Source organism: Melanostigma gelatinosum, assembly GCF_949748355.1.
Source record: "Melanostigma gelatinosum genome assembly, chromosome: 12".
In the NCBI taxonomy this organism is placed as follows: domain Eukaryota; kingdom Metazoa; phylum Chordata; class Actinopteri; order Perciformes; family Zoarcidae; genus Melanostigma; species Melanostigma gelatinosum.
This window is the reverse complement of record NC_136645.1, coordinates 18080121-18091537: the sequence shown is the minus strand read 5'-3', so window position 1 is coordinate 18091537 and position 11417 is coordinate 18080121.

Sequence of the window (11417 nt, the reverse complement as noted above, 5' to 3'; positions counted from 1 at the left end):
AGTTGCAACACGGGGTGAAAAGCTTATAGTGATTAGAGGAATTGATGTCAGCTTACATAATTGCGGACAGAGAAGCTCAGGTCTTCATGGTTTGTGATCATGAGGGGATTTGGCACTAATCACGCTCATTGTTCTGTGATCTTGAAATAACTTTGTGCAGGAGGAGGGGGCCCGGTCCGACCCCAAAGCCGTTTCCGCGGAGGAGGAGAACTCTGAGAAAGACGGAGAATCAATCAGATGAGAGGCGAGGGTGACCTCTGCCAAAAGTGCTGAGCTGCAGGTACATACCTCCTGACAAGTGACCCCATCACTTCTGACTCATCTCTCATCTAAGGTCTTCATACTGAGCCTCACATCTCAAATCCCCTGGAGGTAACTCTCTGGGCGCTCTCCTATTGAAAGTCTGCGCAGAGAGATCTACTGTCCACATGAAATAAGCCTCGAATATATTGTTGATGTGGCAACATTTTGGAATATTGAGTAAGATTCAAGAGGTGGTGTTGAAAGGTCGAGTCTTGACTTGGGTGTCTGGATGGAGATCAATGAAACAAAATGTAATGTATCATTTGGATCATATCAACATGAGATGAATACCTCCACAGACAGCTTTAATCAGGTGATTGTTCTGCTGTTAACTAGCATAGAACCTTCTCGCCTTATGGAAACATAAACATGCGAAATAGTCCGTGCCTCTTCCCTACAAATGTGAACGCAAAGCATTAATAACACCCGGCTGATGATGCGAGAGAGGTCTTTACAATACAATACAATACAATATTTAATTGTCCTCTCAGTTTCAACCAAAGATATTCTGAAATATGATCAAGTATGAATAACTAATACGGCATATTATGGCCGTTATAGGGTTCAAGAAAAAAAAAACGGAGCAAGGGAAAATTTACAAGAAAATACCTCAAATAAATAGGTTGTTTTCTTTTGAATGTTCTTGTAAATTTGCGACTTTAATCCCAGAAGACTTCTCTGAATATTATCCTCCTCCTGGCTCTGGATTATTATGTTTGACTTCCCTACAACGGCCCTAATTCAGAAACAGTTCCGCTCCAGCTGAAAATGTTTTTAAGATAGTTTAGAAAAATGACTTCCACTTTCATATTTTGCAAGTTGGAAATGCAAAGTTCAGTCTTGATGTCGATATATCACTGAGAGCGCATGAGACGTCTATGAGATGTAAAAAAACCAAAACATAACCCAGCAGTGGGTAGATGGCTAAATTGAAAGATTACAGGAAATAGTTGTTTTTTGGAGTTGGACCAAAAGGAGAAGTTTTTCCAAGTTTTGCTGCAATTGTTCCTCTTGTCCATACTGGATGTGAAGAGCTCACTTCCTGTTGTAAATCCAGTTCAAGAGATGGGCAACAAAACCCCCAGTCTTTGCTCTGTGTAAAAAATGCACTCTACAGCATAATAGAAGCTGATATGAGGCTTCAGTAGTCTGAGTTCTTTTCTCCCGTCAAACTATATTAATCACTCACATTGGAGACGATTCATGAAAGAATCCTTCAACAGCCAGTATGATGAGGAGGGATGATTACAGGGTGAGGGTGACATAACCCTTACCTGTTTGATTGATTGATTACACAGACTTGTGTGTGTGTGTGTGTGTGTGTGTGTGTGTGTGTGTGTGTGTGTGTGTGTGTGTGTGTGTGTGTGTGTGTGTGTGTGTGTGTGTGTGTGTGTGTGTGTGTGTGTGTGTGTGTGTGTGTGTGTGTGTGTGATTTCCTCTTCGCAGCGGAGGAGGCGTAGAGCCCAGCAGCTGTTGGCACAGGCCAGTAAGGCACTGGCTGAGGCCGTCAGCCTGTGCCTCCAACACAAGCTGCCCTCCTCCATCCTGGCTGATGCCGCTCTCAACATGTTGGAGTGTCATGGCCAGTCTGACCCTGCAGCGTCAGGTCAATACCTTGTGGAACTTGTGGAAATCGGAACCTCACACTAGTGCGGCGCGGCGGCCTCGTCCTGGTCGTCCGTCGCGCGCCTCCGGGTACCCAACTCTCCTCTCTCCTGCGGAGGGAGCACGGGGGGTTCAATGTCTCCTCCTGTCGTGGGACGGAGCGCCCGGGGGTTTGTTATCCCCCTTTCAATCTGTCTTCGAAACCTGGCCTAAACAAGAACCAAATAATACAACTCTTAGCGGTGGATCACTCGGCTCGTGCGTCGATGAAGAACGCAGCTAGCTGCGAGAACTAATGTGAATTGCAGGACACATTGATCATCGATCATTCGAACGCACCTTGCGGCCCCGGGTTCCTCCCGGGGCTACGCCTGTCTGAGGGTCGCTTTGCAATCAATCGGAGACGCTCGCGTCGGCGCGGTTGGGGCAGTCGCAGGCACCAGTTGCCTTCGTCCCCCTAAGTTCAGACTTCGGGATGCCCGGTGCGGTGCGGGGGCCCTTGTCGGGCTCGCCTCTCCCTCCGTCGGCGCTTCTCTTTTTCCCCCCTTCTCCGGCCCCTTCGCGGGGGCCGGGTGGGGCGCCCGTCGGGCCCGCATCAGTGGGCGCGGCTGCCGGTGGACATGTGTCTCCGCGCTGCCCGCGTTCCTTTTAGCGTGCGTCTTGCGTGGCGTTCTAGTGGTGGACTGAGTGGTTCCTTCGGGGGTCTGGCGGGCGACGGCCGGGACCCTCCTCCGCCGCGGCGGGGTACCCGACACGGAGAGCGTGAGCCTCCCCCCGGCCAGGGGGAGCCACGCCGTCGCCTCCGGGCGACGCGCTCATTCGACTACGACCTCAGATCAGACGAGACAACCCGCTGAATTTAAGCATATTACTAAGCGGAGGAAAAGAAACTAACAAGGATTCCCTCAGTAGCGGCGAGCGAAGAGGGAAGAGCCCAGCGCCGAATCCCCGTCCGACGGGCGGATTGGGGACATGTGGCGTATGGAAGACCGCTTGCCCGGTGTCGCTCGGGGGCCTGAGTCCTTCTGATCGAGGCTCATCCCATGGACGGTGTGAGGCCGGTAACGGCCCCCGTCGCGCCGGGGTCCGGTCTTCTCGGAGTCGGGTTGTTTGGGAATGCAGCCCAAAGTGGGTGGTAAACTCCATCTAAGGCTAAATACCGGCACGAGACCGATAGTCGACAAGTACCTTAAGGGAAAGTTGAAAAGAACTTTGAAGAGAGAGTTCAAGAGGGCGTGAAACCGTTGAGAGGTAAACGGGTGGGGCCCGCGCAGTCTGCGCGGGGGATTCAACTCGGCGGGTATTGGGACGGTCGATGGGTGCGTGGGGATCCCCTCGTGGGACCTCTCCACCTGTTTCAGGTATTGTGCATCAGATCATATGTGCCCGAGTCTCGTTTCTGTAGGACGTTGCACATAGAGTACATCGTATGAAACAGTTGTCCATATGCTGCATGTAGGACACCTACAGGTGTCTCTGTGCACATCACAGTCCCTTGCATTCCTTGCGGTATCATCACCCACTATAATTCCTGCTATTACCAACAGCGCCCTCTTCCATCTTCTGTTTTTTTTCCCCCCAGAGCTGCCACGCTGTCGCTGCGATGTCCGAGGTCCTAAGCTCTGCCTGCGCCGGCACCAGTGCGTCCCAGCTCTCGGCTCTGCTCAGTCTGCACAGGAAGCTGCTCCTCTCTCAAGAGGACAGGCCCAGCGGCATGCTGAAGGGAGCGGAGGACTCCCTCAATCGCCTCTCCAAGGTAGCGGGGGTCACCAACCCCCACCACTCATGATTTATGGATGCTGTCATACTCTGCTCAGTAAATTCCCTTGATGGCGGACACACACTATCGGTGCTGTTACGGCCTTTGCTCTGAATGCACTTCTGAAGTCGAGCTTCAACAAAAAACACTTCAAAGTTACACCAACATACACAGTAGCTACTATGTGTGAAAACTCTAGGACATCTGCAGCCCTGTATAATACATATAATATATATCATACGTCAGGAATCTGCCCCCTAAAATGCAGATGAATCTTTTGGAATGTTAACACAGAAGCATGTTAATGTGTAAATATTAGAAGTACAAATGTAAATGAATAGTTGCCTTATAATCAACCAACTGGTTATGTGATATATTACTGTCTGCAATGGTGATTATAGTCCTCAATTTCCCTCAAAGCACGTTCAGTGACTCGTGCTTGATTATGTTATTAATAGCAACAATGATGTCTTCAGAAGAAATTGAAAAATGCACTTCATCATCGACATGACAAAGTGAAAACTGATTGTGATATTATCATCATTGTTTTAACACGGACTGACTGAAATGTCATCATTTCATCTGTGACCTTTTCGGACAAATGACATGGTTGGTTTTGTAGATCTAAAATGAGTTGTTTTCAGATCAGCTCTAATAATTACAGTAACGAGTAAATCATTTACTATTGTTGTCGAGAGCTGCTGTAAAATACTCAAACCTGAGATTCTGCAACTCTGTCTTTTTAGTTTGTTGTTGCCTTTTTAAAACAGTGCTTCATCACAGAACCAAAGGAACAACCGAGGACCTGATTCTCCATATGCTTTAACATTTGAATATAGTGTTCGTTCATCTACAGCAAATACAATCTTTAATTCTGTCATGTTTGAAATGTTTAAAGTATAATGCTAATACTGCGCAGCTGGCCAACAGTGTGTAGTACGTGCGGTTGCCACATCATCTGGTTGTGTGTCTGACATGTCTACGTCAGATCAATGCATGTCTTCAAAATACTTTTAAATTGAAAGGCAACAGTCAAACCTTTAAAACCCAACATCCTACCTTTTAATCACTTCTAAAATGATTTTATTCAGATCATGAAAAACAAAAAAACAAGGGCAAAAGTTGATATAATATGTCGTTGTATTTATGATCTTGAAACACCTTTATTATGGTTTGCAGGCCTTCAGCCAACTGACCATCCATCCCAGCCACCTAAAGATCCTCTCAGAGCTTCCGGCCAACCTGAACGTCCTGCTGCTTCAGCACTCTGAAGACGGGTAATTCCTCTTTTGTCCTCGTCTGTTGTCTCTCGCTACATTCACCTTTCTTTGCCCTGCTATGAATTCTCTCCTTGTCGGCCTCTGGCTGCTTCATGGTATATGAGTCACAATAGGTTTTAGGCTGAAGGAACACTGTAGACATGAAGGGGCCTGCTGTGCGGTACACCTGCCGCTAGAGGGCTGATGTAGAAACTATGTATGTGTACTTGTGGAAAGAGATGGATCTATGGTAATTGAAATGTAAGAGATTGAAAGTAAGCATGTGAAGTAGTGTATACAGTATACATTGTTTGCTTGTCTTTGTGTTTAGGTCAGAACTGTACGGGGCCTTCTATGAGATGATCAAAGCTCCAGATCAAAAGGGAAAGACGACGCAAGTTCCAGGTTAGAGGCTCGTGCTTTTTTATGCCTCTTAAGCATTATGTTTCTGGGTTGTCCATCCATCCGTCTGGTCCATTCAAGCTTCGAGCTCTTCAGTACAGCACTACTGCATTCATGTATTTTTATGCCGCATCTAGTTTGTCCCATTGCCCCGGGGGCAGAGATGGGCAGAGATACATCAAAATGTATTTTGATACAAAATACCCCTTAAATAAATGTATCAAAATAAAATACAAAATACTGGTGCCAGAAAATGAAACAAAATACAATACATGTATTTTGTATTTGAAATACAGAAAATATTTTTTTCTGGATTTTCCGTTTTCTCACGGTTTGGTCTATATAACGTACACAAAGCTCTGGTGAACCCCAGAAAAAGGAAGAACAGTCACAGAATGTCTGTGTAACTAAGCAAAGCTATTAAACGACAACAACTTGATTGATTATGTATATATATATTTTTATTAATGGGACTTAACAGCCCATAAACTTTGGCTTTGCATCAACAAGAACACATTCATCTATGAGGTGGGACCCAAAGCAAATAAACTACTGGCAAAAAGACTGCAAAAACAACAGGCAGAAAGGACAATCCATAAGATAAGGGATACGGTTACAAATCAATTACAAATCATGTACCCAAGGAGGTTGTCCGAATGTCTGTGGTGAAAAGCCGAAAAATAAAGTGTGAAAAAAGAACATATTCATCACATATGAATAGCATCACAGCCAGTTTAGTTGCCTTTCAGAACAACTTTTCAAATATTTCTGGCGTTAACCGCCTCCTGTGCGGATGGAATATTATTCCTGCAAATGAGAACAGTCTCTCAACCGGAGCTGAAGAGGGGAGGGTTGTGTTGAATCGAACAAAAAGGAGCTTGACAAGTGGGTACTGCTGAAGAGAAAGCAGGTCTTTTCTGGTGTCCTCCAGAAAACGAAGGGTCTCCAACTCAGCTTTGCTGTGGCTTGTGATCTCCTGACTTTCCTGGACTTGAGTTTCTTCAGCTGAGAAAACAAAGAAGTCATCTTCCTCATCATCTTGGAGGTTGGAGGAAGCCGTTTCACTCTCTGCCACCAGGCCAAGATCTTCAGCTGAGTGGAGCATAAGCAGGTGGATTCGCCTCCTTTCTCCTGACAATCGTGGTGGTAGCCAGCGCATTTTGAAGAATGGGTGAGTGACTGTTGCCAAGATGGCTTCGTTCACATCCGTCTTCAACTCCAGATAACTACTGAACCTTTTCTCAAAACCTACCAAGATGGCTTGTAAAAGGGGAGAAGTGTGCCTTAGGTTGGAGGCTTGTAGGTCATGGAGTTTGGATTGCACAGCAAAAAGGGTAGGGATAACTTCACCATAGTAGCAGGATATCTGACCCTGTAGCCGATCTATGGCTACTGCAATAGGTCTCAGGATTTTGTACCACTGATCTCAGGATCAGTGGTACACACTAAGCTCAGTGTATGAGTGGCACATCTCACATGAGGTGGTAGGATGATTGCACCTTCAGACACTTCTTCTTCTGAAGCATTGATGGTTACAAAGGATAGTCCATTCTCTTCTGTGTCATCATTCTCGTCTTCATCTGCAACAACAGATATGTTGAACTCCTTAAAGGCCTTTACAAAATTTGACCCATTGTCAGTCACTGTTGCAATGATGTTTTCATTTGACAGGCCAAATTCTGAGTGGATTTCCTCCAATATCTCAGCAATGCGGTTGTAGTTGTGTGGACTTGGGAAATGTCTGCATGCGAGAACGACTGATTCACGTTCAGTTGAATCTGGCTTGATCCAGTGAACTGTTACGCCCATGAAGCTAGTCTTACTAGTGGACCAGATGTCAGCAGTGGTGCAAACATATTGCACCGTCTTCAGTTTCTCTTTCAGATTACTTTTTTTGGCATTGAAATCTGCGTCTATTCTCCTTCGCAGTGTACGTCTGGAAATCACTGTCAGATTGGTGTTTAATCCAATTGAATCAATTCAACAAATTCAGTTTGTTCAACTGTAGACAAAGGATGCATTCCCTTCACTATGTATGAAGTAATGAGAGAATCAAGTTTACCCTGTGTTACTGTGTGTTCAAAAAGGCGGGTCTGCCTATAGGGGGTGTTTGTCTTTTTGCCACTATAATTAGGCCTGCACTCTTTCTTGTGCCTTTCAAAATCATCAAGACTGTCAGGGTGAAGTCTCTTCAGGTGAGTTTTGAAATTTGATGTTGCTAAAAGAGTTCCAGATATTACTGCCTTCTTTTTGGTGCAGAGTTTCCACTCCGCCTGGATCTTTCCATCTGGTGTTTGAGAGACAACACTGAAAACGTCCCATCCAAGATTGCAGACACAGGCTTGGTTCCATCTGTGCTTGTTGATGGTCCTTCTTGAACATCATCTTGCTGAGACATGTTGTCCACCTGGCGAACTGTAGAATGTATGAAATAATAAAACTAAGAATACTTTCATAATATGCCTTTTAAATAAAATAAATTGGATATTTAATGTTTTTTTAACAAATAGCCAGGCTATGACAGTAGATGTCCAACTGTGAACTATATTATCTGCCAGTAATTGATATGGCATTATGACATCCACATTGAGAAGATACAGCATAACTTGTAATTCAGTGCAAGATTAGATGGTCAGACGTCTCTTGATAAGGTTATCATGAACATACAAGCTCCCAATCTCCCTCTTCCTATATAGCTAGCTACTCGACTGATAACTTGCTCAACACTGGCTATGCACTAGCCTAGACAGCATTCGAGCGTCATTAGCATGTTAGCATCGATTGCTAGCTTGATATTATAAACATCACTTCACCATGTATATAGACAGCATGCTAGCGTCATTAGCATGTTAGCATAAATCGCTAGCTTGATATTATAACCATCACCATGTATATAGACAGCATGCTAGCGTCATTAGCATGTTAGCATAAATCGCTAGCTTGATATTATAACCATCACCATGTATATAGACGGCATGCTAGCGTCATTAGCATGTTAGCATAAATCGCTAGCTTGATATTATAACCACCATGTATGTAGACAGCATGCTAGCGTCATTAGCATGTTAGCATAAATCGCTAGCTTGATATTATAACCACCATGTATGTAGACAGCATGCTAGCGTCATTAGCTGGTTAGCATAAATCGCTAGCTTGATATTATAATCATCACCATGTATATACAATAGGCCAGGGGTGTCAAACTCATTTTCACTCTGGGCCACATCAGCATCACGGTCGCCCTCAAAGGGCCGGTTGTAACTGTAAGACTGTATAACGTTAACTAACGTCTCCCTAACATATTGTTAAATAACTCTCTGCATTTGATTATTGTTTATTCAAGTGTTAAAATATTGTACATGCAGTTATATAAATGTAAAATGATATTTAAACACATTTCTGTTATTATAACATAAATCATTTTAATTGAGGGTTAAGAAACCCACATTACTCTTTCAAAGATCAAACTATTAAAGAAAATAACAAAGACAAATATCAAACACAAGTTATGACAATAACTTTGTTCAAAGCTGTTTGTGTCACCTCTCTGCATCACTAATGTTCCTCCCTGTCGTCGTCCTGTGCATGCAGCTACATCCAAGAGCTGCTCACTGAGAGTCAGGTCTGATGAACATGGATAGATGATGTATCCGTGTTGTCTGTGCTTTAATCAACAGTTCATTAAAAACACAAGTACCTGCTCGTCTCTTAGCTAGCTGTGTTGTTAGATTGCTGCTAGTTCATGAACTCGGTCTGCGATGGTGTTTCTTCACAAACTGACATTTGTAAAAGTCTGTATCTGGTCGGAGCACTGCTCACATACCTTCAGCATGCTCTGGGCTGTAGCTTGTGTCAATACATTCTGCTGTGATTGCAGTCTGCCTTTTAGTTCTTGGACAATTTGATGTTTTTCTTGGAGGCCAAATGTTTGGTGTCAAAATGCCGACGTGAATTGTATTCCTTCATCACCGACACGCCTCATAACACAGAAGACAGACCCGTTTTCTTGCAGCACAAACATGTATTCTCTTTCCCATCTTTCATTACATTTTCTTCCCTCTGCATCAATTGTTCTCTTCGTGGTCATTTTGGGATTATTTGTCGATCTTTTTCAATTGTTGGAAAACCTCTTTTCGGGCTGTTGCCTCTCCTGTCCACCTGTTGTGATAGTTTTAATGTCGGTACACAGACAACATGCTATCTCATGATTTCAACTTTCTATCTCATAATTTCGACCATGGGGATACTTTTATTTTCAAGTCTAACTTTTAATTATTTTTCCAAAAAAGAAAAAAAGTGTGTATATATATATATATATATATATATATATGTATAATTTTTTTTTTTTTGCTGGCGGATTCGCGGGCCACATAAAATGACGTGGCGGGCCGGATTTGGCCCGCGGGCCTTGAGTTTGACACCTGTGCAATAGGCTATGTAGCCAGACCCAGACATAAATTATACATTAAGCTAGTTGACATCTGTCACACTCGGATCAAATATTTACCTTGACAGACAATCCATTGAACTGGAAGATCTGAAGACTGAACTCGTGAACTGTTTTTTGATTTGTGGAGAAAGTATTTTGAGTATTTTAAATACAAAATTACTCCACTCTAAAGTATTTTGTTACAAATTACATTCGATTTTTCATCGGCCCTATCAAATACAAAATACTCAAAGTAATTGAAATACGTATTTCAAATACAAGTAATTGAAATACTGCCCATCTCTCCCCGGGGGAACATGGTCTACATGAAACATACGTTTCTATTCGTAGCATTGTTGTCAGCATTTAAATGGGGACAAGTAACAGGATAAACAGTGAGGGGGTAAAAAAAATAAGATGAGACGGAAGAAGAAAGAGGGATCTAACAAAGAGACCAGGAGGAGGCGGGGCGGGTGCTCGTGGGGACCAATTACCAGACTATTACATGTCTGATTGTGTGTCAACGCTGTGGCTGCAGGTACCCTGACGTGCTCTACGGTGGCCAAGGTTTCAGTCTGCCCACGGGCTCTGCTGGCACTGAGGGACCAGACTCGGGCCTTTGGCCTGGAGACGAGACATGCCCTCAGCAAGCAAGCCTGTCGGCAGAGGGCCGAGGGCGGTCCGGAGGCCGCCGAAGAGCCCCGTGCTTTTCCCCGCGTACGTCTTGTTGAGACCTCTGCTCTTCTTTCACTCCATTAACATTATCCACAGCAAGCCTGATGAATAAGCTCACTCCGCTGCAATCATCACCTCACGTCTCCTCCCGCTTGCTGGACAGCGAGATGTATCTGCTTCCATCCAAGCTTATAGATGTCCGCATGAAAAAACAAATAGTTTGTTACAGCTGCTGATGCTCCTCTTCTCTACTTCTCCTCTACAGAAAACTGCTGCAGAAGAAATGTTAGGAGCTCACTTCAGAGAAATTGTACAAGATATGGAAGACTATTTGAATCCACTTCTCACACAGTTTGACTTCTCATGCTTAAGGTGAGGTATTGTATATGTCTGGAGGTTTGTCCTCTACAAAGGCTCGACATATTTCTGTCCTATGTTGTCGTCAGATGTGAGGTAGCTCAGCCCGACTCATCCTCACCTGTCCTCACCTCCCTCAGAACCCAGGCTGCACCACCACCAGTCCCTCAAGTGACCACAACCAAAGAGAAAGAAGAGAAGGGGAGCTCAGGTAAAGGAAGAGCATGTTGGTTGAGAGCTTTCTTGTGTCTGTGACACCCTGAGGGTCTTGTGTATCATATGAACATCCAACATCTGCTGTGATTCTTATCTGTTTATTGGCATGGCAACCCCATCAGCAGATTTCTGTTCACCCCCTTCAGGCCAGTGTTGTGGCTTTACATGTGATATAATGTGATAAACGTCGATTTACACACACAACTTGATAACTCTGTACTTTTACCAGGTGCCGTGGAGATTATAGAGCCGCTGAACTCTTTTTTTTTTTTTCAAAGAATGAACTCTCTACATTGTTGGAACAGTCACACAACAGTTAGAAAGTATGGATTTCAGATGTGCAGCCATACATGTTAAAGGTTAAAGGCAGCAACATCTTAAAGATTAAAATAAATGATGGGTTCTGAGAAAA